Raw genomic sequence first — 27,324 nt, forward strand, 5'->3', positions numbered from 1 at the left:
AATGCTGTGCAGTACTCTGCAATGCCCCCGCCATACTCTGCAATGCCCCCACAATACTCTGCAATGCTGTGCAATACTCTGCAATTCCCCCGCAATACTCTGCAATGTCCCCGCCATACTCTGCAATGTCCCCGCCATACCCTGCCATGCCCCCGCCATACTCTGCCATGCCCCCGCCATACTCCGCCATGCCCCGCCATACCCCGCCATACTCCGCCATACCCCGCCATACCCCGCCATACTCCGCAATACCCCGCCATACTCCGCAATACCCCGCCATACTCCGCAATACCCCGCCATACCGAGCCATGCTCAGCTGTACTCGGCCTCTGTATGTGGCCAGGCTGTGGAAGTCTCACACATGTGGTATCGCCGTACTCAGGAGGAGCAGGGGAATCTATTTTGGGGTGTCATTTTTGGTATGTACATGTTATGTGGTAGAAATATTGTATAAATGGACAACTTTGTGTTAAAAAAAAAATGCGTTTTAACCACTTCCCGCCCACCGGCCTTCATACAACGTCCTTGACTTTGTGCGGAGATATCTGAATGATGGTTGCAGCTACAGGCATCATTCAGATATCGGCTTTTTCAGCCGGCGATTCCCTACACCATGAGAACGATCATAGCAGCTGTTCCACTGCTTGATCGTTCTTACGGGAGGCGAGAGGGGATGTCCCCCCCTCCCGCGCTTCTACCGACTCACCGCTGCGATCGAAGCCAGGATCGTTTTTTTTTATTTTTTTTATTTCAGGCTTCCCAGCCTAGAGGTGAGATGTGGGGTCTTATTGACCCCATATCTCACTGTAAAGAGGACCTGTCATGCCATATTCCTATTACAAGGATGTTTATATTCCTTGTAATAGGAATAAAAGTGGTCAAAATTTTTTTTTTTTGGAAAAAAGCATCAAACTAAAATAAATAAAGTAAAATGAACAATAAAAAAAATAAAAAAATTTTAAAGCGCCCCTGTCCCTGCGTGCTCGCATGCAGAAGCGAACGCATACATAAGTCCCGCCCACATATGAAAACCGTGTTCAAACCACACATGTGAGGTATCGCTGCGATCGGTAGAGCGAGAGTAATAATTTTGGCCCTAGACCTCCTCTGTAACTCAAAACATGTAACCAGTAAAAAATTTTAAAGCATCGCCTATGGGGATTTTTGAGTAGCAAAGTTTGGCGCCATTCCACAAGCGCGTGCAATTTTGAAAGGTGACATGTTGGGTATCTATTTACTCAGTATAACTTCATCTTTCACATTATGCAAAAACATTAGGCTAACTTTACTATTTTGGTTTTTGTAAAGCACAAAACAGTTTTTTTCCCAAAAAAAACGCGTTAAAAAAATTGCTGCGCAAATACCGTGCGAGATAAAAAGTTGCAACGACCGCCATTGTATTCTCTAGGGTCTTTGCTAAAAAAACATATATAATGTTTTGGGGTTCTATGTAATTTTCTAGCAAATAAATGATGATTTTTACATGTAGGAGAGAAATGTCAGAATTGGCCTGGGAGCTACAGAACGCCTGAAGGTGCTCCCCTGCATGTTGGGCCTCTGTATGTGGCCACGCTGTGTAAAAGTCTCACACATGTGGTATCGCCATACTCGGGAGTAATAGCAGAATGTGTTTTGGGGTGTAATTTGTGGTATGCACATGTGGTGTGTGAGAAATAACCTGCTAATATGACAATTTTGTGGGAAAAAAAAAAAGTAAAAAAAAAACCTTGATTTTGCAAAGAATTGTGGGAAAAAATGACAACTTCAAAAATCTCACCATGCATCTTTCTAAATACCTTGGAATGTCTTCTTTCCAAAAAGGTATCATTTGGGGGGTATTTGTACTTTTCTGGAATGTTAGGGTCTCAAGAAATTAGATAGGCCGTCAGTACTTCAGGTGTGATCAATTTTCAGATATTCGCACCATAGCTTTTGGACTCTATAACTTTCACAAAGACCAAATAATATCCACCGATTTGGGTTAATTTTACCAAAGATATGTAGCGGTATAAATTTTGGCCAAAATATATGAAGAAAAATTACTAATTTGCAAAATATTATAACAGAAATGAAGAAAAATGCATTTTTTTACAGATTTTTCGGTCTTTTTTCTTTTACGGCGCAAAAAATAAAGAACCCAGCGGTGATTAAATACCACCAAAAGAAAGCTCCATTTGTGTGAAAAAAAGGACAAAAATTTCATATAGATACAGTGTTGCATGGCTGAGTAATTGTCATTCAAAATGTGAGAGCACCAAAAGCTGAAAATTGGTCTGGTTAGGAAGGGGGTTTAAGTGCCCAGTTGTCAAGTGGTTAATAGAATGTACTCTGCCATTAGTCCCCGTTACATCTTGCTTGCGGTGCCACGTGTGGGAGACCAGAGCGGCAAGGATGTGGAATTCCCTTCCACAGGCGGTGGTCTCAGCGGGGAGCATTGATAGCTTCAAGAAACTATTAGATAATCACCTGAATGACCGCAACATACAGGGATATGTAATGTAATACTGACACATAATCACACACATAGGTTGGACTTGATGGACTTGTGTCTTTTTTCAACCTCACCTACTATGTAACTATGTAACATAAAGGCGCATGTACCACAATTCTTGATACATGATTTATCAGGGAGCTTGTCTCCCAATACTGGGTCTAATCCTGTTTAAGGATCTTCCAGTTCTTTTTAATGATATGTTGGCTTTGTTTGTGTATCGAGTGCTCAACCAATCTTGGTAGTTGCTAGTACTGCTCTGCTGTGGACGCTCAGGTGAGTTCTCATAAAGGGCACGATATTTGTTGCAAGCTTCTTCAATGTGTGCATCACTATACCCTTTCTCTTTGAATTTCTTTTTCAAAATCTGGCTTTGTTTCTCGTAGTCTTTTCTGGTAAATGTACGGCAGGCCTTTAGAATTGCCCATTTAGAACATTATAGATCCATCTAGGATGGTGCCAACTTTTGAGATGCAGATAAGAATTACCAGCACTGGGCTTAAAATTAGTTTTGGAATACATATTTCCTTCGAGATCTACTCTCAATTCCAAGTCCAGGAAGAGAAGACATTCATTATCAACTATGTGAGTAAATGTGATGTCATATGGTTTGATGCCACAATATTCTAAGAAATCATTCAGCTCCTCATTAGTCCCATCTGTGTATTGCTAGAGTTTTTTTTTTTTCTTGGGAGGGTGCCTGTTATCAGCACAGGGTCAGGGGTCTTGTAATTTCATAGGTCAGCCAGAAAACTCCTCCAACAAGCTTTAACCAGTGCTTGGCTGGACACTGATAGTCACAAGACTGCCCTAACTGCTGATGAGAAAAGGGGTTTAGCAGTCTATATTTACTAAAATAATTGCATTTCCATGTTCTGTGTACTGTGGGAGACCAGATATTGTGACTGTAGGGTCCTGAGTTAAGTAACATATTAAATAAATGCTGTGGGATAATGCACTAGGCTGGTACGCCCTCTTTTGCTTGTCTTTTGCGTTACTTCTGCAATCCCGGGTGCATTAGGGGACCGATGCCTTGGGTTGACCTGCGTGGCTGTTAGAGTGTGGCGCAGTTTCTGGCAACCCATATGTGAAAGGTCCAGTTGCGATGAGACACCCTGGTGTCAGGGAAACTATAGGGACCAGGGATTCTGGTGTTAGGCCTTCAGCTGGCCCTTGGAGTCCCAGTGTTGGGACATGTGCTGCATTAAAGAAGTTTCAGATGTTGCACCTCTTCAGGGATCTAGCCTGTGGAGAACCTAGAAAGCTTTCGGACACCAGCGGCAGGGTAACTAGTCAGCTTTCAGACCCCGATGGTGGGGTGTATGACCAGTTATCAGACTTGGGTGGCATGCCATCCAGCGGGTTGAAAGACTGTGACCTGAAAAATTTAAGAGAGTCCTCCAGACACTGAGGGGAAACCTTTTTGGACTTATCCTATATCCACAAGGACTTTCAGGTTCAAGGCAGAATGGAGCATCCGGAGGTGGCCACCAGCACCGTCTCCTTGCAGCTGGGCTGTCCGTGTAATTAGGCTGGACTTGATGTGAGCTGCTGGAAGGTATATAATCCCACCCATGACTGAAGTTCAATGCTTCAGTGTTCTTCCTGTGAGCCGTGTCCCTGCCTGATCTTGATCCTTACTTGCTCCTGTGATCTGCTCCCTGTACTCTCCTCCCAGGACCTTTCTCCCTGCTACCCTTGTTTCTGTCCTGACCTTGCCTTGCTCATGTATGCTCCCTCCATTTGTACATGGTCAGTTAGGTTGTTATTTGGATTGCTGTACTTTCATGTTTATGTGTCACTTTAAATTGTCTATGGTTTACTGGTGTTGGTATTCAAAACCTTGAAATGGAAGTATCATGCTGCAGTGACCTTTGTAGGAAAACCGTCTGCACTACTGTCCAATAGCGTGCATGATTTAAGAATAATTTCTTCAGTAACCAGGCCGTTTTCTTTAAGGTTTGCAATCGAGGGAGTAGAGCAGGCCCCTGGGAGATCAGATCCTTCCTGGGAGGTAGTATGAAAGGGGGGGGGGGTGTTAAATAATAAATGTGGCGCCATCTCAAAGTGATCAAAAATAATCATGTAAACTCAAATGCAATCTAATGAACTCTAAATGCACATAAAAAACATGGCAGATCCAAAGAAATGTGTAGATAAGCCCGAACTAGACAATAATGATACAAATGAGGAAAAAACATAAACAAATGTACCCTACTAGGTAGTGAGCACAAATAGCCAGTGAAAAAATACAGCTGCGTGAGCAAAACAGTGATAATCAATAGGTATATTTCATAGATAGAGAAAAAAAATAACACTAATATTATAAAGTCCACTTCCAGTGTTTTAAAGAGTCTATTCATAATTAAAAATGGTGAAAAAGAAACCAAACAAACCAAAGTTCAGTGGCAATAAAGGTGCACTGTTGTAGCTTCTTGTGTTATTACACTCCCATGTGCAGTCTGTGTTCCACCACTCTAAATGAAGACCCATACTTCCATACAGTTCTAACAGCGCTGAGGAAGTCACGTGATTGTTGACAACGTGCCGGAGAAGCCGAGTGTCACTTCCGGTCGTGGCCAAGAACAGAAGGTCAGTTTTGCTTTCCCTGCAGATTGTTTATGCCGAATACCGCTTATTTTATTGCAAGTTTCTACTTTTAAATAAAACATTGTATGAGGAAGTACTTCACTAAGGTGATTCTTCTTATTGCACATGGTCACTGCTGACTGGAGGAGAGGAAACTACATTTAAAGCGACATCCTGTGGAGGAATATTTTGCGATCAAGCACTGTTTTTTTTTTTTTTTTTTAATGTGCATTTAGAGTTTATTAACTTGTATTTGGGTTTACATTATTAATTCTGATCACATTTTTTCACTTTGATGTAGTGCCACATTTTTTGTTATTTGTGGGGACACAATATAGAGTTAGCAGCTTCCTAACGATTAAAAACATTTTTTTTTTAAATTGTTACTGGTTAGTGCAAAAGTGGCTTGGTCCTTTATATTTAACAGTATGAAGGGAGGGGCCGCTGCTAGAGAAAAGAGAAGGGAAAACAATGCAGCGTCAGCAGAATGGCACCGCTGCACAAAGTGACGTACCTATAAGGCACATCGGATTCATTGCAGAACCGATCAGTCTTCAGGTCCAGGCCAATGATTTCTGGCCTGGACCTGCTGATCGGTTCTGACCAATGAAATGCCTCTTCTGCCTGTGAACTGTAAACACAGGCAGAGGAAATGATGTCACCTCTCCTCGTGGAATGTTTTTCGGTTCCAGATCAAGGAGATAGGACATCCAAACATGAGTTGCACCAACACTACACTGACACAGTACACATTTCACCCCCCCAATTAACCCCTTCACTCCCTGTCACCAATTGCAATTTTCAGATATTTCACTGATCACTGCATTGGTGTCACTTGTGACACTATTCAGCGTTAGGGCAGCTAGTAGTAGGCCACGTAGCTTTAGGGTACCCCCCATTAACCCCCTAATACAGGTTTAACCACTTGATCACCCCGCAGGTTAACCCTGTCATCCCGTCACCAGTAGATCTATTTTATGATCGCCGTATTAGTGTCACGAGTGATGCTAGTTAGCCAGTTAGTTGGTTAGTTTCACCGTCAGGTTTTTAAAGCATCAGGGTACCCCCATATATTATCTAATAAAGGTTTTAACCCCCTGATTACCCCCTAGTTAACCCTTTCACCCCGTCACCTGTGATCACCGTATTAGTGTCACAGGTGACGCTAGTTAGTTTTTTATAGCATCAAGGTATCTGCCGTATATTACCAAATAAATGTTTAACTCCCTGATCACCCGGCGGTTGACATCAGTTAGGTTTTAGCGTCAGTTAGGGGTCAGCGTCAGTCCCAGGTAGCATCAGATTAGTGCCAGTAGTGCTAACACTGACGCATGATACACCTCCCTTACTAGTATGGTGTCTGAACGGATCAATATCTTTGATCTGATCAGATCTATACTAGCATCCCCAGTAGTTTAGGGTTCCCAAAGACGCAGCGTTAGCGGGATCAGCCCAGATACCTGCTAGCACCTGCATTTAGCCCCTCTGCCCAGCCAAGTGCAGTATCAAATCGATCACTGTCACAAAACACAACACACATAACTGCAGCGTTCGCAAAGTCAGGCCTGATCCCTGCAAACGCTAACAGGTATTTAATCGCTACCAAAAATGGTAGAGATTAAAGAAGTCACTGATAATCAGGTGCTATTTTGCCTAGTCGCACTAGTTGCACCTATAAATTTAGAGGCCAAAATGTCCAGAGGTACACTAGTGAAGATGCCTACACGTTGCTGAGCATGACAGATGACAGCGAAGGGGAAGCCGTCTTACTGGCAGATTCAGACTCAGTATACGAACCAGTAGACAGCAGCGGCACCCTGACAGATGGCTCTGAGGACGGAGTAGTGGTCCCTGCTAGGGTCAGGTGTACCCGACCCCGTTCTTCTGTTGTTGAGGTGCAAGAACTGCGGGGCTCTTGTATGGAGCAGAAATCCAGTACTAGTGCCACTCATCCTTCTGGTGACCTGGCACGCACCAGCGGCCTAGTACACTGTGGTCGTACATCCGGCACTGCATTATCACGTGGTGACGTGGCGAGTCCCATAAGTGCAGTTCAAGCTGCGGTGGCTAGCACAAGAAGACAGACAGGCCCATAGAGCCCATAGTGCCCTTCCTGCAGAATATGCCAACCCTGATTGGGAGCCCACAACTTCTGCAGCACCCGTACTTCCCCCATTCACTGGCCAACCCAGAATTCAGGTGGAAACAGTTGATTTTATGTCACTTGATTTTTATTCACTGTTTTTCACAGAAGATCTCTATAGATCTATTGTGAACCAAAGCCATTTGTATGCTGGTCAATTAATCGCCGCTAATCCCCAGTTGACCCTTGCAGAGATTTGAAGCCTATTACAGTTTCCGAATTTAAGACCTTTCCGGGCCTATCCCTCATCATGGGCATAACTAAAAAAAAAGTAAGTTGCGGTCATATTGGTCCACTGACCCAATTCATCATATGCCCGTGTTCTCTGCTTCCATGACCAGGGCTAGAAAAGAGCAGATCTTGTGGTTTATGCATTTTAATGACAATGAACTCTGTCGTCCTCGAGGTCACCCTGGATACGATCGGCTCCACAAAATTCGGCCCCTTGTAAACCACTTCAACCAACAGTTTGCAGCCTTGTTTACTTCCGATCAAGTTGTTTGCGTTGAGCCCCTGATTAAATTTTCTGGCCGCTTTGTCTTTCAAACAGTATCTCCCCAGGAAGCGTGCCAGATATGGGGTCAAGTTGTATAAGCTCTGTGACAGGACAACAGGCTATACATATAGTTTTATGGTTTACGAGGGAAGAGATAGTCACGTGGAGCCCCACAACTGCTAAGACTACATAGGGAGCGCCGGCAAGATTGTTTGGGACTTGGCGTCACCCTTATTCAGAAAAGGGTACCACTTTTATGGTACAATTATTACACGAGCGTGCCACTTTTTAATCACCTGTTTGTGGAATTGGCACATGTGGCACCGTGCTAGCTAATCGCTGGGGCTTCCCCCAACAGCTTGTAGAATCCCGACTTAGATGGGGGAGAGAGCCTGCTTGAAGTGTAATAATTTGCTCGCAGTGAAGTGGAGGGAAGTGGTGTTGTTGTGAAGCCCCTCTGTGTCCAAGAAAACAACCCATGGGAGGGGTGGACCTGCCAGTTGTTTGCTCCATACTTAATTGCCCGCAAGGCCAGACGCTGGTACAAAAAAGTGTCTGTATACCTATTTCAATTGGCTCTGCATGTGCTATACAAAGCGTCAGGACAAACTGGATCCTTCCTTAAATTCCAGGAAGAGATCATCACAGCCCTTCTGTTTCCAGATGGTGCTGTGCCCCAACTTCCCAATGCAAATGCAGTGAACTGGCTGCACGAGAGGCATTTTCCGTATGTCCTCCCTGGTACCCCTACCCAACGATCAGCCCAAAGAAGAGGTCTTGTCCGTGAAAAACGCGGATATAGGAGTGACACCCGCTATTATTGTCCCTCCTGTACTGGCCAACCTGGTCTCTGCATCAGTGAATGTTTCAAATGCTACCACACACTAGTGGAGTATTACCGTAGGGTACAGCACGGCACAATCTAGGGTACACTTTCACAGGGTCTCCAAACATGCCATCGCATTTTGAGAGACCCGAAACTAGAACCGTTACAGTTACAAATAAAAGTGTAAAAAAATATATGTGTGTGTGTGTATATATATATATATATATATATATATATATATATATATATATATATATATATATATATATATAATATTAGTCGTCTATATTGTTCTTCTCTCTCTATTGTTCTGCTTTGTTTTACTGTATTTTTTAACTGCAAAGTTTTATTGTTATGTTTTATCATGTTTGCTTTTCAGGTATGCAATTCTTTTATACTTTACAGTGTTTTATTGTAAACCATTATTTTCTTTTCAGGTACGCTATTCAGCTGCAGCACTGATTTACCCATTTTGACAGCAACAGCGTTTGCTCTTACTATACGTAAATCAGTGACTCCATCGCTGTAGGAGGTAATGTGACCACCACAGTTAAAAAAAACAAAAAAAAACCCACAGTGCATCTATGCCTATCATTAGAAGTGGGTGGTTGCAGGGTGGTATTCTAATGGTGGGCATACCCACCGATCAATCCCTTTTTTCCCCCCTTACCTTCTGGGACAGCTACTTGAGAGATGATTGGCTCCACCCCCTACAGGAAACACAAATCAGAAACAATTTAAAAGGCCCCTCCCTTTCCTCTGACTCTCAGTTGTTTTTTGTGTTTCCAGACACTCCAGGAGCACCAACACTTTTTTTGCTTTCTTCAGGTCTGGTAACTGTGGTTGGTGGACCCCCCTTCTCTGGTTTCACCCAGGACTAGTTGTGGCCAAGTCCTGGGTGATAGTTTGTACTTTACCAGAAGGGTTCCCTATTTCTAAGGGTTACTTGCCTACCTGGTGATGTGAGTAGTGGCAACTCCCTTCCATTTTTTCCCCAGCTCTGCTGTGTTCTCCTAGTGCTTTATTGCAGTGTACCAAGATGGCGTCGGAGGACTTCCGATGATATGGCACCGAAACCGGAAGTCACATGATGCATTTCCGGATGCTGTGTTTTTTCATAAGGAAACATGGTGTGGAGACACTGAGGACATGCTGCAGGAGGATAGTCTGCTAAAACGCCATTCTGCGTGCAGTTTTTTGCAGTACAGCAGCAGTCTTCTCTACGGCCGATCTCCGCTTGCTTCATGGAGCTTGAGGACAGGTCTGAGGATGGAGCATCCGCTCGTATTGAACCAGCGGTAAGCCCTTGTTTGTGGTTAGTTCTACAGCAAGGGACTTTTTGTATGGAACCTTTTATTTATGGTCCTTGTTTCTGCTTTTTTCTAGGCCAAACCGGTGAAGAAGAAAAGTGGGAACTGTAGGGCCAGGCTTTCTGATCGTTATAAAAAACTATTTTGTGAAGATTGTATTCCACCCAAAACTAGTTCTGAGTCTTCCTCTCTTAAAGAGTTAATGTGGGGGGCGTGGCCTGGAGAGCAATGGAGTAGGACACATGTAGTGAGAGCTCCACTTGCCCACACTGCTGTACTTACTATCCTGCCTCAATCCTGCTTACCTTTCAGCATCTACACACCTGCGGACCTCCCCTCTGTCCAGCACCATCCATAGAGTCTACCAGCTTGTCAGAGCGCCGCTCCATCGCAGGCCCTCTTCATCATCCTGCATCAGCTGCCAGGAAAGACTGGGGATTCGGCCTACCTCCCGGAGCGGCGGCTATTTTGCTCCACCCAGCGGCAGCTCTTACAGCTCTGCCTGCACTCCCTGGATGCTCAGAGCCCGGCTTCTGCTTCACACAGCCACTGGACGGCCTGGAGCCCCTATAGCTGTGCCTCTTTCCCCTGTGGCTGCCTAAGGGACAGTCTGTGGATCTGGCCTAGCTCCTGGACCGGCGGCCTTCTTGCTACACCTTGCAACGGCCCTGGCAAGTATCCACAGGTGTTCCTGACTATTCTGAGTCCAGTTTTCTCCTTCTACAGCTGCTGGACCTTGTAGCTGGCTGACCACTGCCTGCAGAACATACTGTGTTGCTCCTAAAGCACGGTGGGAGGAAGACATTGAGGATCCGGCCTAGTAGACAGCGGCCATCTTGGTATACCCGGGGACCCTCCTGTCCACCTTTGCAATATGTCTCCACCAAAAAAAAACCTCAGAGGCTGCTGATAAGCTTGCTAAATACAGCAGGCTTGGAGAAGACCAACAGGCCAAAGATGCCGGCACCTCCTCGGACACGGAACATTCCGAGGCGGCCACTAACAAGGTGCTTGATGCCATCGCCCTGTGCCAGAGCACGCTCACCACCAAAATTGAGGTCAAAATTGATGTATCCCTTATCCGGCAGGATCTCTCTACTCAGAGACCGCGTTGCGGAGACGGAGACCCGTATTGGTAGAGCGGAGGATATCCTGCACCCCTTACAACACACTACTGACGAGGTATGCCGTCAGCTACAACAGCTTAGTGCGAAGCAGGACCATATGGAAAATCGCCTCCGAAGATGTAATCTCCGCTTTATTGGCCTTCCCGAGACTGCTGAGGGCAACGACCCGGCGAGCTTTCTCGAAAACTTCCTGATATCCAACTTCGGCAGAGACGCGTTCTTGGTGATGTTCGCCGTGGAGAGAGCCCATCGAATCCCTGCCCGTCCTCCTCCCCAAGGAGCCCCACCGCGTACCCTAATAGCGAAATTCCTAAATTTCAGAGACCGAGACAAGATTCTCCGTCTAACTAGAGAAAAGGGAAATATCCCCTATACCAATACACATGTGGCCGTCTTCCCGGACTTTTCCAATGAGGTACAGCGACAACGATCCAGGTTCCAAGATGTCAAGCGACGCCTCCGCGTTCTACACCTCAAATACGCTATGGTGTACCCTGCAAAGCTTCGTGTGGAGTGTGATGGCCGGACCCATTTCTTTGAAGACCCCGAACTGGCATCCACCTGGATCGATCAGAGGGACCATTCAGCCTGACCATGACATGCTGTCCACAAGGTGTGAGTACTTTTCTCTTCCCCCCTCTGCTCCCCCCCATACCCGCAATGCTGTATATTTTCATCCTAATGTTTTGCCCCTCAGTGGGTGTATTGTTTGCGTATAACCCCAGTGGAGCGTGGGGACAAGACTGGAAATCCTTCCACGTACTACCCTGGTCCTCACAGTAGGCCTGCTGCCTTCGGGTGATCTCACAGACTTGTGGTCCCCGCTCTCCCCATGCTTGAGAAGAACCAGTGGAATATAGTACACTGACCATTGCTGAGACTTCCTCCTTTATTTTACTAACTGTCCTGATGGCAAGAGGGGCCCCCCTCCTACATAGCTACAATGGTGTTGTACCTTTGTGGCTCCTACACCCCATGCACTTCTCAGAGAAGAAGTCGCCCCCATAGGATGTTCGCGAACGTTCTCACCCCCCCGTTTACCTGTTTTTTTTCCCCTTTTTTTTTCTTTTCATTATGGGTATCTATGCTTCCTTGAAACTAAGTCCCTTGCCTCCATTGGGTCCTACCCATTGGATGTCCCCAGTTGATACCTGGTTATGGGGTACTATGTCCATGCTGAGTTGGAGTGGCAGTGGACTGGGTGGGGGGAAAACTGTTATGGGTATTTGTTTCTTTACACCAACGTATTTTCAAATGCCTGTTTATGCTTTAGTTACTATGCTATTGCCATACATACATTATCGATGTTGGATGTCACTGTGTTTTATGTTATCTGATGTGTTTATCTCTGCTCTGCTGGTCCTGGTACAACTGCAGTCTATTATACACGCCTTATATCCGCCATGAGTTCCCTGAAATTTCTTACATGGAACGTCAGAGGCTTGCGCAATTAGGTCAAACGTACAGCCGTCCTGACATTCCTCAAATCTCAGCGTGCTGACATTATCACACTAGTTGAAACTCATGTTACGGGCCACCTACAATCCTCTCTTAAAAAGCCTTGAATAGGTTGGGCCTATCACGCTACCCACACCTCATATTCCAGAGGGGTGTCGATCCTGGTTGCAAAAAGGGTTCCCTTCGACCTAGTGTTGCTACAAATGGACCAGCAGGGCAGATATGTGTTTATACATGCCACCATTAATGGATCCCCCATACTGATACTAGCTTGCTATGTCCCTACCCCGTACAACTCGCTTGTAATTAGGGAGGGTCTTGCTTTTATGACGCAATATCCCTCTATACCGGCAGTATGGATGGGGGACTTTAATATGACCTTCACCCCCGCTCTAGATCGAATGGGCACACTGGACCCTCCCCTTGACCCACACCAGACTATACCGCATACTGACTGATTTCGCTATTGTTGACACCTGGCGTCACAAGCATCCGCACACTAAAGTTTTCTCCTGCTTTTCAGCCAGTCACAACAGGATGTCACGTATCGATTTCATTTTAATTTCCAAGTCCCTGACACCTAAACTGGGAGATGTGGGATTTGCTCTGAGAATACTTTCGGATCACGCCCCAGCTCCTGAAAGCCTCCCCTGCTCCATCTTGGCGGTTGAACCCATTTTGGCTGACGGCTCTGACGGACCAGGATGACATCCCTGCAGAGCTACAATATTTCACAGCCAACAAAAAAAGAGTTAATGTCTTCTATGAAGGAGGTAGTGGACTCCTTTCGGTCACTTAATGACAGGGTTACTAGTCTAGGGTCTTCCTCATCCAGACCCATAGCTCTAGAGCCTTCAGCCTCTGCTAGGTCCCTTCCCTTGTTAGTATCTGAGACTGTTAGTTAACACAATACTTCTGATCTGGAGGAAGGTGAGAATCCAGTTTCTTCATCTGATGAAGAGTCTGCATCTAAATATCTATTTCCAGTTGAGGATTTTGACGAACTACTAAAGGCAATATATACCTCGGAGCAGATTGAGATGCCACAGCTAGTCCAATCTGTACAGGACAAAATGTATAGGGGTATACAGGTGTGTAAATCAAAAGCCTTTCCGGTACACTAGTCACTTAGGGACATGATTCTGTCTGAGTGGAGAGAACCTGAGAAAAGGTTGTTCCCGTCCAGAGGACACAAAAGGAGATTTCCATTTCAGTCTGAGTTTGAGGAGGTTTTCTTTAAGTGTCCGAGATTAGATGCCCCTGTGTCACAGGTGTCCAAATGGTCAGATCTTTCTTTTGAAGATTCTGGGGTTCTTAAAGATCAAATGGATAGAAAGGCCAACTCATTGCTACTTAAGGCCTGGGATGCTTCAGCTTTTTCTTTGGGTCCGGCGGTAGCATCCACATGTGTGGCTAGAAATTTAGACGTATAGGTTCAGCGTCTGGATGATCTTCTTTCATCCGACACCCCCAAAGAAGAGATTAGGGAGTCCCTCCCTCTCATTGCTAAGTCAGTTGCCTTCTTAGCTGATGCAGCAGCAGATTCAGTGAAATCTGCAGCCAGGGCTTCTGCTCTCATTAATTCAGCTAGACGAGCTATCTGACTTAAATCTTGGGAAGGTGATCTTACATCCAAGAATAAGCTCTGTGGCATTCCCTTTGAAGGCAAGCTATTGTTCGATTCCTCCTTAGAGGAGGTCCTAGCTCGTTCCTCTGAAAAGAGTAAATGATTCCCTTCTTCCCAAAAGGTATAAACCCCAGAATAAGAGGCCTTTTCGTGGCTTCCAGAACAGGACTAATTTTAAAGCCAACAGGCAACAGACAAAAAAGAAATGGTCTTTTAACAAAGACAAGCAAAAAGTGGGGACTCTCTTTGCTCCTTCGGCCCCTTCCAAAATACCCCAGTGACGCCAGGTTAGGGGTAGGGGGAAGATTGTACCATTTAATCAAAGACTGGGCAGAGATTTCCAGCAATTCCTTTATTTTCCAAACACTGGAAAGGGGTTACAGATTGGAATTCAAAAGTCTTCCTCCTCAGAGGTTTTTTCTTACCCACCTGCCGAGAGACCAAGAAAGACGGCAAGCCATGATAAATCTGATTTCTGTTTGGGAAACAGAGGGCGTTATTTCTCCTGTCCCGGAAGTTCAGAAGTTCTGGGGATTTTATTCTCAAGTCTTTCTGGTCAAGAAAGCTTCGTATGGTCATAAATTTTCCAAATGGAGAACATTTATTCGGTGAAGATTCTGTTGTTGCCAAGGGTCTTCATGGTGACCCTGGATCTTCAGGACGCTTATCTTCATGTACCAATCTGCCAGAGTCACCGAAGGTTCCTCAGGTTTGCAGTTCTCATAGGAAACGAGCCATCTCACTGACAGTTCAATGCCCTTCCTCTTGGTCTCTTGGCAGCACCGAGAATTTTTACAAAAATCATGGCAGAAGTCATGGCTTTTGTTCGTATTCAAAGTGTATCAATCTTCCCATATCTAGACGATTTTTTGATTTTTGCTAAAGACAAAGAGTCCCTTGTTCAAGATCTGCAATTGGTTTTGCGGACCTTTCAGAGATTGGGGTGGAAGGTCAACCAGCAGAAGTCTTGCCTGGTACCCTCCCAGTGATTACCTTTTTTGGGTTATCTAATAGACTCTGTTGTCCAAAAGATTTTTCTTCCCGAGGAGAAGGTTTTGAAAATTCTTCTCTCCGTGCAGGCCTTCAAGTTGCTCCTTCAGACCTCCCTTCGGCGGATCATGCAGTTGCTGGGTTTGATGACTGCGGCCATTCCAGGGGTTCCTTGGGCCCAATTGCACTCCAGACCCCTTCAGGCTTTTCTTTTACTCCATTGGGATCGCAGGAAGGATTCTCTGGATCAGCTGGTAAAATTACCAGAAGGGAATTTTCTCGATCTCGCCTGGTGGGAGCAGCGAGAACACCTACAGGGAGGAAAGGAATGGGCACAACATTACCCAGTAAAAATTACCACAGACACCAGTCTGTGGGGTTGGGGGGCTCACTCACAGGAGTGGCAGGCCCAGGGAGTCTGGTTGCCAGAGGGGGCAGGCCGCTCCTCAAATTTCAGAGAACTTCTAGCCGTGGGGAAAGCACTTGTGTCTCTGAAAGAGAGGTTTTATTCAAAAGACCTGTTAATTTTTTCAGACAATGCCACAACGGTGGCATATCTGAACATGCAAGGGGGCACTCGCTCAGAGTCGCTTCTGTCATGAAAAACAGCAGATTCTGTCATGGGCGGAGATCAATGTCACTTCAGTAAGGGCAGTCCACATCAAGGGGTCAGAAAATGTACTGGCGGACTATTTGAGCAGGGTGAGCATCAGTTCCAGCGATTGGGAGCTACATCAAGGCACGTTCCAGGAGGTGGTGCTAAGATGGGGTCTTTCCACAGTGGATCTTTTTGCCTCCAGTCTCAACAGAAAACTACCGGCGTTCTTCTCTCTGGAGAGGGACACAGAGTCCTTGGGGACGGATGCTCTCTCCTTCCCGTGGGATTTCACTCTGGCTTACGCCTTTCCTCCTTTTCCCCTCTTACCCCTAGTGGGTCGGAAAATTATTCAGGACTGGGCAGAAATGGTTCTGATTGCCCCCTGGTGGTCCAGGAGGAGTTGGTTTTCCTCTCTAAAGACCCTATCTGTGTTTCCTCCCTGGCCCTTACCAGTTCGGAAGGATCTGCTCCATCAGGGACCGGTGTTGCATCCAAACCCTCAGACATTCCATTTGACGGCCTGGAGGCTGAGCGGTGCATCCTACAGTTAAGGGGGTGTTCAGAGAAAGTTATCCAAACTATCCTGGACAGCCGTAATTTGGTCACTTAAGTAAGTTGGAAAACTTATTTCCTGGCAAAGGAAAACTGGTTTAATTTTTTTTCTATTCCCTGTATTTGGATTTTTTACAGGGGGGAGTGGAGAAGGGCCTCTCTGTCGGGTTCAAATTGCTGCCCTATCTTTGTTTACAGAGAAAAGACTAGAGGAGGATCCTTTGGTTAGGAGGTTCCTTTCAGCCAGATCTAGACATGCTCCCAGGCTCATCAAACATGTTCTTCCCTGGGATCTGTTGTTAGTATTAAATGCATTAACAAGGGCTCCTTTTGAGCCTTTGCATGAGGCTTCCCTGAGAATTATTTCTTTGAAGTTATCCTTCCTATTAGCTATTACGTCAGGGAGAAGGATTTCTGATCTAGAGTCTCTTTCCTGTAAAGACCCCTTCCTGAGAATCTTAGAGGACAGGGTAGTGATTACCTGATTCTATTTACCCAAAGTTTCTTCCAACTTTCATAGGTCCCAGGAGATAGGAGATAGTCCTTCCTAGTATCTGCACCTCTTCCAAGAATGCGGAAGAGGAAAGGTTTAGTTTTTTAGACGTAAAAAGATGTCTTCTGCTTTATCTAGAGAAGTCCAGTGGTTTTAGGAGTTCCTCCCAACTGTTGGTTTTGTTCAGTGGCCACAAGAAAGGGTCCAAAGCGTCTAAAAGTTCTATTGCTGGGTGGATTAGGGGAGCTATCTGTGAGGCATGCAAAGCGTCAGGTCGCACCCCTCCCTCTAGAATTAGGGCCCATTCGACAAGATCCATGGCCACATCATGGGCAGAAAGAGCGGGGGCTTCATGGGAAGAAATCTCTAACGCTGCCATCTGGTCCTCCTCTCATGCATTTGTCAAACATTATAGAGTTCAGGTGCTTTCCAGCCAGGACCTCTCCTTTGGTAGGAAAGTGCTTCAGGCTGTCGTCCCTCCCTAAGGTATAAAATCTTGCTTATCCTCTCAAGTAGCTGTCCTGGAAGGTGAGGGGGGAAAAGCCCCGTTAAACTTACCGGTAACGGTATTTCCAGGAACCTTCCAGGACAGCGTCTATATTCCCACCCTATTCTATTTTTTCACTGGTTGACCATGTTTACCTGGTGGTGGTGTGTTTGTATGTTTTTTTTTTTTTGTTTTTTTTTCCTCTGCCGAGTGTACCTTTGGTGGGGGTTACTTGATCTTCTAAACAACCGAGGGTCAGAGGAAAGGGAGGGGGCTTTTAGATTGTTTCTGATTTGTGTTTCCTGTAGAGGGCAGAGCCAATCATCTCTCAAGTAGCTGTCCTGGAAGGTTCCTGGAAATACCGTTACGTCTAACAGGGTTTTTTTTCGTGCAGGCCACAGGCTGCATGAAAAAAAGGAACATTACAATGTATGCCCAACAAGGACCAGCACTGGTATGAGGCTGGAATTTGAGTGGTTATACCAGAATGAAAGCCTGCAGATTTAGGTATAGTTCTTTGCAGCCAGCAGTCGGCTTTCATGTAAAAGCAATCCAATCGGCTAATTAGCCGCTAGAGTGCTTTTACAAGCAGTGGGAGGGAACGTTCCTCCCGCCTTCTTCCATGGTTTTCTCTGGCTCTCCTGTTCCACCGAGGAACCTGACAATGCAGTCAGTGGTTCTGCCAGCTGACCATAGAGCTGATCAAAGACCAGAACTGCTCCAATCATCTCTATGGCCTAAGAAACCGGAAGCTACAAGCATTTCATGACTTTGGTTTCGCCGGATATAAACAGCGCCATTGGGAAATGGGGAAAGCATCTTATCACATCGATCTTGGTGTGGTCAGATGCTTTGAGGGCAGAGAAGAGATCTAGAGGCTAACTGACACCAATTAAAAAAAAAAAAATTAAATATGAAAGGAACTGTGTAAAAAATAAAGGCAAAGGCGAACGTAAGCGTCTGTCTCGTGTCATATGTAAACAGGAATTTCACCATGCATGTGAGGTATCACCGCAAACGTCAGATCGAGGGCAGTAATTATAGCAGTAGACCTCCTCTGTAAATCTAAAGTGGTAACCTGTAAAGGCTTTTAAAAATGTATGTAGTTTGTCACCGCTGCACGGTTGTGCTCAATTTTAAAGTGTCGTTTTTGGTATCTATGTACTCGGTGTAAGATCATATTTGATATTTTACCAAACATTTCAGTAATATAGTGCGTTTTAGTGCATTAAAAAAAAGTGTTTTTTTCCCCAAAAAATTACGTTTGAAAAATCGCTGCGCAAATACTTTGTGAAAAAAGAAATTTCAATACCCACCATTTTAATCTGTAGGGCCTTTGGTTTAAAAAAAATGTTTAGGGTTCAAAGTAATTTTCTAGCAAAAAAAAAAAATTGTAAAAAAAAGAGAAAGGGCTTTGTATTCAAGTGGTTAGAAGAGTGGGTGATGTGTGGCATGAGCTTCTAATGTGGTACATAAAAATACCAGGACTGTTCAACCCCCCCCATGACCTGTTTTGGAAAGTAGACACCCCAAGCTATTTGCTGATAGACATGTTGAGTCCATGGAATATTTTATATTTTACCACAATTTTCGGGAAAATCTTATATATATTTTTTTTTTTTTTACACAAAGTTGTCACTAAATGATATACCCATGTCATGTGTGAACAATGTATGTGGAATTACACCCCAAAATACATTCTGCTGCTTCTCCTGAGTACGGGGGGTGATTTTACTCCTTAGTACCTATCACAGTTTCGGAGGCCCTGAGATGTCAAGATAGCACAACCCCCCCCCTCCCCCCCAAAATGACACCATTTTGCAAAGTAGACACCTCAAGGTATTTGCCAAGGAGGCATAGTGAGTATTTTGCAACTCATTTGTTTTTTAAAATGAAGAAAGAAAAGGAAAATTTTTTTTTTTTCTTTTTTTCAAAAGTTTGTGACAAAAAGCGGGATCTGCAAAATACTCAACATGCCTCTCAGCAAATAGCTTGGGCTGTCTACTTTCCAAAATGGGGTGATTTGGGAGGGTTTTGTGCTATCTGGGCATGTCATGGCCTCCGAAACTGTGATATGTACTGAGGAGTGAAATCAAAAATGTACGCACTAAAGCCCCATACACACTATCAAATTTTCTGCTGATTTTTGTCTTCAGATTTAACAAAACCATGTAGTGTAAGGGCCTGCCTGATTGTATACAAATTGAAACTCCTAAAGTTTGACCTCATATTATATGGTTTTGGTAAATCTGAAGGAAAAAATCAGCAGAAAATCTGAGAATGTGTATGGGGCTTTAGACAGCCTGAAGGTAGTGCTTGGTTTTCGGGGTTCTGTACACAGCTAGACTCCAAAAAGTCTTACATGTGGTATCCCCGTACTCAGGCAAAGCAGCAGAATGTATTTGGGGGTGTAATTTCACATATACTCATGGCATGTGTGATCAATCTATCATTTCAGTGACAACTTTGTGTAAAAAAAAAAAATTTACATTTTTCAATCACTTGCGACAAAAAAATAACATACTCAACATGCCTCTCAGCAAATTCCTTTGGGTGTCTACTTTTCAAAATGGGGTAATTTTAGGGGGTTTTGTACTGCCCTGCCATTATAGCACCTCAAGAAATGAGTCAGACCAAATGAGTCAAACTAAAAGCTGCATAAATTCCAGAAAGTGTACCCTAGTTTGTAGACGTAATAACTATTGCGCAAACCAATAAATATACACTTATTGAATTATTTTTTACCCGAGACATGTAGCTGAATGCATTTTGGCCTAAATGTATGACTGAAATTGAGTTTATTGTATTTTTTTTTATAACAAAAAGTAGAAAATATCATTTTTTTTTCAGAATTTTCAATATTTTTTCGTTTATATTGCAAAAAAATAAAAACCGCAGTGGTGATCAAATACCACCAAAAGAAAGCTCTATTTGTAGAAGAGTGTCTACTACTAAACACTGGTCTCTTAGGTTTAGACTTTAGAGAATAGAAAAGAAGCACCTTTTTTTTTCTCCTGAGCAGCTAAAATATTTATTTCCAGAAGACCCCACATCACTGTTTTCCAAAAAAATCTATGGATGCAAAGCCTATTCCTCCTGCAAAATCTTTATCCTTTTAGGTGAACTTCAGATTTAGATCTTTTCTCCCACCATCATTAGGGATACACTCTCTCTTTGTGCCTCCCTGCTTGTTCAGGTAGGCCCTTCACTGAGGTCAGTGTGAAACGCATGCATCACCTCCTGGGTTCGGACACTGTCTTTGTTGGCTGTTTATTGCTATTTTTTGGAATAAAATAGTTTGAACGTTCCTGTGGTGTGCAGCTGTTCTCTTCTTCCTAGGCCCTTGTGGTGGTGCTGTCTGAGTATTAAAAGATGATGCCCCTTCACCTGCAAATAGAAGGTCGATAGAGCCCTTGGTACCGCACTTAATTCTCTCCAATTGGAGGAAGCCCCTGACTCCTGCAGTGACCACCTTTATTTAGCCACTTCTGCACCCAGATGGGCTCCCCAGCCCCACCTCTTTACGTCTGTGGTCAGTCTTAAGGATATCAGACAGGACTACAACAGACCTCTGTTAAGATTAGACTCAGTTCTCCACCACCATAGCGATCTCTTGATTCCGTCTGGCAGAAACACTGGTTTGTCTAATACACTTCAGTCCAGGTCTGAAACAGGAACGTCTGAAGGGGCCTCTGATGAAAGTGTGCCCAAGTTTATCACCAGAATTGCAGAGGTGTTTAGAACGTATGCAGATAATATGCTTCTTATGGATGCAGTCTGAGAGGTTTGAAGCTGAGCCAATCGCAAGTCTAAATTTTGAATATTGTCCTGTGGCAGATACATTTTATGGGGGGTGGATTACGTACCCCAAAAACTTGACTGTTTGATTGGTGGTCTCCACCAATATCTTAGAGAATATTCTTGGGGCTGATGAATGTCTGAAATGGCAGTGCCCTGCTCTGGAAATGATGCATCACTCCCCCCTATCTCTACTGCAAGTCGTAGGTACCTCTGAGATCTTTCTCTGATAGGTACATGCAGATAGGCATAGTTTAAGCCCAAATTCAGCATAAAACAATCTTTCTGCAAAATGTTTCTCACCATGTAGATGGTCGCCATTTGAAACTTTTTATATTAGATTGATCAGTTCAGAGTTCTGAGATGTAGTATCAATAGAAACTTTCCTGATGGCTTCTTCACTACAAGCATGTGTGAATAGAAGCCTATACCCTTTTCTTTGACAGGAACGAGGACTCTCTGATTCACAAGCTCGCCTAAGAGCAGAGACAGAGCCCTAGTTTTCTCTGGATCCCTGGGCAACCTCGTTACTAGAAACATTAAAGGAGGGTTGCTTTTGAATGCCAACGCATAACCTTTTCCGCTAATACCCAAAATAAAATCGTTGAAGGTTATGTTTCCAAAAGTAGAATTTGCATCATTGAGACTCACCAAACCAAGCTTTCAGCCAAATCCATCTCCTTGCTGCTACTACCAGTGCAGAATGCCTGGCAGACATTCAAACAGCCTCAGCAGAAGCATCTGCCATAAAATTGCTCTAAAAAGGGTAGGAAGTGATTCCAGCACTTGCTATCTAGGAGTACCTGCAAGCAAATGAGATGCAGTTGAGATGACCAGAACACAAAATTTCTGGTTATGCACGTTGTGGCTAAAGCAAGCCTCAAATTTAGCATGCAAGATTCCCAAGGCATGGTCCTTTAACTGCACAAAATCTTTGAAAGTTTAGCCAGAGGGACATTTATTCCATACAGAGGCAGGGTCCTTGTCAAAGGGAAATCTTCGAGATTGAAAAAGAATGGCTTCATTTCTGCTTCGGTATGAAAAGTGGCATCCATCTCATCCATCACAGAGGAAAGGAATTTAGAACAGACAACAGAGATTTAAGGATCAACTCCACTTTTGTTGAGAAAAAAAACATTCCCCTCTGGGTCACCCATGTACATTGCAAGTATTTTAATAAACTTTGTTGCAGATTTCTACTTTCTGTTATTCTGAAAAAATCCCTGTGTGTTTCTCTGGGCCCATGTGCAAAGTAAGTGTAATGGGAGTGGTTAATAATTATCGACCAGCTGCTGCAGCTGTAGGGCTCTAGTGAGGAAAATTACAGGGTCTACATCCCTTTAGATGTGATTTCCTATTGGGAGTATCTCACCAAAAATTGAATTTTTGTTGTGGGGGATGCCTGAAATCTGATTTGTATCTTAGTGCAGGGAAAAAATCAGTATTTTAACCAGTTCTGACATTTTTTTAAAATTTTTCACATACATGTAAAAATCTTTTTTTTTTTGGCAACACAATTAAACCCCCAGAACATTATATATTTTCTGAAAGCAGAGGTCCTGTAGAATAAAAAGGTGATCGTTGCAAATTTTTGTTTTTTTACATACAATACAATATCTGCAACGGTTTATTAAAAACGCAAATTGTCAGGAAAAAATATAATAAAATGAATTTTAATGCAAAACCACACCATATAATACCCATTTTTGGTTAAAATATGAAAGATGAGGTTTCATGGAGTAAATAGATCGCATTCACAATATCGCCAAAAATGATGATGCCTGTAACCGCTTCCCGAACGCCTCACGCAGATATACTGCGGCAGAAGGGCATGTACAGGCAGATTAATGTACCCATACGTTGCCCTTTGAGAGGCAGCTTGCGGGCGCGCGCGCTCCCGCCGGGAGCTCCTTGACCGTGAGCGGGGAAACCCGCGAACGTCTCACGGTGAGGAAGAGCGGGGAAATGCTAAATGTAAACAAGCATTTCCCCATTCTGCCTAATGATACTGACGCTGATCACCTCTCCCTGTAATCGGGAGCGGTGATCAGTGCCGTGTCACACATAGCCCATCACCGTTATTGGCGGCGGGAGAGGTGCCAACCCCCCTCCCTCCGCCGCTTACCAGAGCCGTCGGTAGCGGCGGAGGTGATCTGGACCTGTCATGTCTGTGATATGGAGACGAGTGAGGGGAAGATGGCCCCACCGGTCTCCATACCATAGGAGGGCGGAAGCAACGTCATAACATTTTTTTGTTGTCAGTTTTAAAATGACAATTTTTTTTTTGTATTTACGTCCAAATATGAGATCTGAGGACTTTTTGACCCCAGATCTCATATTTAAGAGGACCTGTCATGCTTTTTTCTATTACAAGGGATGTTTACATTCCTTGTAATAGGAATAAAAGTGATCCATTTTTTTTTTTTAACAGTGAAAAAATAAATAAAATAAAGTAAAATAAAGAAAAAAATAATTTTTTTTTTTAAAGCACCCCCCTCCCGACGAGCTCGCGTGCAGAAGCGCACGCATACGTGAGAATGAAACGATGAAAACGGTGGTCAAACCACACATGTGAGGTATCGCCATGACCGGTAGAGCGAGAGCAATCATTCTAGCCCTAGACCTCCTCTGTAACTCAAAACATGCAACCTGTAGAATTTTTTAAAGGTCGCCTATGGAGATTTTTAAGGGTAAAAGTTTGACGCCATTCCACGAGCGGGCGCAATATTGAAGCGTGACATGTTGGGTATCAATTTACTTGGCCTAACATTATCTTTCACAATATAAAAAAAATGGGCTAACTTTACTGTTTTATTTTTTTATTCAAAAAATTTAATTTTTTCCAAAAAAAGTGCACTTGTAAGACCGCTGCGCAAATATGGTGCGAAAAAAAATATTGCAATGACCGCCATTTTATTCTCTAGGGTGTTAGAAAAAAACAATATATAATGTTTGGGGGTTCTAAGTAATTTTCTAGCAAAAAAAACTGTTTTAAACTTGTAAACACCCAAATCTCAAAACGAGGCCAGTCCTTAAGTGGTTAAGAACATTCAATTACAATAGGACTTTTGACACAATTGTATTATACAGTAGGGATGTAAAATATTCAGACCAGCTTAAATTTTTCACTCTTTGTTATATTGCAGCCATTTGCTAAAATCATTTAAGTTCATTTTTTCCTCATTAATGTACACACAGCACCCCATATTGACAGAAAAACACAGAATTGTTGACATTTTTGCAGATTTATTAAAAAAGAAAAACTGAAATATCACATGGTCCTAAGTATTCAGAGTCTTTGCTGTGACACTCATATATTTTTCTCAGGTGCTGTCCATTTCTTCTGATCATCCTTGAGATGGTTCTACACCTTCATTTGAGTGCAACTGTGTTTGATTATACTGATTGGACTTGATTAGGAAAGCCACACACCTGTCTATATAAGACCTTACAGCTCACAGTGCATGTCAGCGCAAATGAGAATCATGAGGTCAAAGGAACTGCCTGAAGTGCTCAGAGACAGAATTGTGGCAAGGCACAGATCTGGCCAAGGTTACAAAAAAAAATTCTGCTGCACTTAAGGTTCCTAAGAGCACAGTGGCCTCCATAATCCTTAAATGGAAGACGTTTGGGACGACCAGAACCATTCCTAGAGCTGGCTGTCCGGGCAAACCGAGCTAGCAGGGAAGAAGAGCCTTGGTGAGAGAGGTAAAGAAGAACCCAAAGATCACTGTGGCTGAGCTCCAGAGATGCAGTCGGGAGATGGGAGAAGGTTGTAGAAAGTCAACCATCACTGCAGCCCTCCACCATTCGGGGCTTTATATGGCAGAGTGGCCCGACGGAAGCCTCTCCTCAGTGCAAGACACATGAAAGCCCGCATGGAGCTTGCTAAAAAACACCTGAAGGACTCCAAGACGGTGAGAAATAAGATTCTCTGGTCTGATGAGACCAAGATAGAACTTTTTGGCCTAAATTCTAAGCGGTATATGTGGAGAAAACCAGGCACTGCTCATCACCTGTCCAATACAGTCCCAACAGTGATGCATGGTGGTGGCAACATCGTGCCGTGGGGGTGTTTTTCAGCTGCAGGGACAGGACGACTGGTTGCAATCAAGGGAACGATGAATGCGGCCAAGTACAGGTACATCCTGGATGAAAACCTTCTACAGAGTGCTCAGGACCTCAGACTGGGCCAAAGGTTTACCTTCCAACAAGACAATGACCCTAAGAACACAGCTAAAATAACGAAGGAGTGGCTTCACAACAATTCTGTGACTGTTCTTGAATGGCCCAGCCAGAGCCCCTAACTTAAACCCAATTGAGCATCTCTGAAGAGACCTAAAAATGGCTGTCCACCAATGTTTACCATCCAACCTAACAGAACTGGAGAGGATCTGCAAGTAGGAATGGCAGAGGATCCCCAAATCCAGGTGTGAAAAACGTGTTGCATCTTTCCCAAAAAGACTCATGGCTGTATTAGATCAAAAGGGTGCTTCTACTAAATACTGAGCAAAGGGTCTTACTTAGGAGATTGCCCGGGTTTCCGAGGTAAATGCTCCTAGTTTCACTGTCTGCGAGCGATTCTCTAAGAAGGATGCAAACCATTTTAGACTAGAATCTGTAGCTCCAGCTACTTCTGTGAGCCGGACAAGTAATTGTGGTCCACTGTGTCAAATGCTGCACTGAGGTCTAACAGTACCAGGAGACAAGACTCTCCGTCATCTGCTGCTTCGAGTGCATCGTCCCATATTTTTAGAAGTGCAGTTTCCGTACCATGGCCTGGGCGGAAACCTGATTGTAGAGTGTCCAGAAGTTGATGAGTGTCAAGGTGGCGTTGTAGCTGTTGTACTACCGCTTTCTCCATAATCTTGGAGACGGTGTTGAGGCTTGTTATCGGTCTGCGGTGGTTAGGGTCTTTAGGGTTGAGATTGGGCTTCTTTAGCAGGGGTTTGACGATGCCTTGCTTGAGGGTGCTTGGCACAATCCCTTCTTTGAATGACTGATTTATGAGGTGTGTTATAATTGGAGCCAAGATGTCGGCGCATTCTTTCAGGAGTTTCGTGGGAATGATGTCGTTTGGAGATGTGCTGTCTCGAAGGCTTCTCATAATGTTTTTGGTCGTGTCAGTGGTGATAGGGGTCAAGAAGAAGTCTGGTGGTTGTGTGCTGTTCGCGTCAATGTCTTCTTTTTGCTTTGGTTGGGTAAGGTTGGTTGCTTTTTTCTGTTGAATTGATTCCCGAATACTGTCGATTTTGTCAATGGAAAAATTAGCTAGCTCATTGCAGAATTCTTGAGTATCGTTTGCTAGGGGCTCTAAGCAGGTTGGGTTCATTGATTGGGCGACTATTTTGAAAAGTTCCCGCGGCCGGTTTAAGGCAGTTGAGACGGTGTTTGAGAAATGTCACATGTAACACTAACGGTGTCATGTGACTCGTTAGTGTTACAAGGTCTCAGGTGTGAATGGGGAGCAGGTGTGTTATTTTGGTGTTATCGCTCTCACTCTCACATACTGGTCACTGGATGTTCAACATGGCACCTCATGGCAAAGAACTCTCTGAGGATCTGAAAAAAAAAATTGTTGCTCTACATAAAGATGGCCTAGGCTATAAGAAGATTGCCAAGACCCTGAAACTGATATGACGCTGAGCATGTGCTCAGCGTCATATCCAGAAATTGTCTTTGGGAAATAGACGCATGAGTGCTGCCAGCATTGCTGCAGAGGTTGAAGGGGTGGGGGGGTCAGCCTGTCAGTGCTCAGACCATACGTCGCACACTGCATCAAATTGGTCTGCGTGGCTGTCATCCCAGAAGAAAACCTCTTCTAAAGATATTGCACAAGAAAGCCAGAAAACATTTCGCTGAAGACAAGCAGACTAGGGACATGGATTACTGGAACCATGTCCTGTGGTCTGAGGAGACCAAGATAAACTTATTTGGTTCAGATGGTGTCAATCGTGTGTGGTGGAAACCAGGTGAGGAGTACAAAGACAAGTGTGTCTTGCCTACAGTCAAGCATGGTGGTGGGAATGTCATGGTCTGGGGCTGCATGAGTGCTGCCAGGACTAGGGAGCTGCAGTTTATTGAGGGAGCCATGAATGTCAACATGTACTGTGACATACTGAAGCAGAGCATGATCCCCTCCCTTCAGAGACTGTACAGCAGGGCAGTATTCCAACATGATAACGACCGCAGACACATCTCCAAGATGAACACTGCTTTGCTAAAGAAGCTGAGGGTAAAGGTGATAGACTGGCCAAGCATGTCTCCAGACCTAAACCCTATTGTGGGGCATCCTCAAATGGAAGGTGGAGGAGCGCACGGTCTCTAACATCCACCAGC

Source organism: Aquarana catesbeiana, linkage group LG09 (assembly GCF_042186555.1).
Source record: "Aquarana catesbeiana isolate 2022-GZ linkage group LG09, ASM4218655v1, whole genome shotgun sequence".
NCBI lineage: Eukaryota > Metazoa > Chordata > Amphibia > Anura > Ranidae > Aquarana > Aquarana catesbeiana.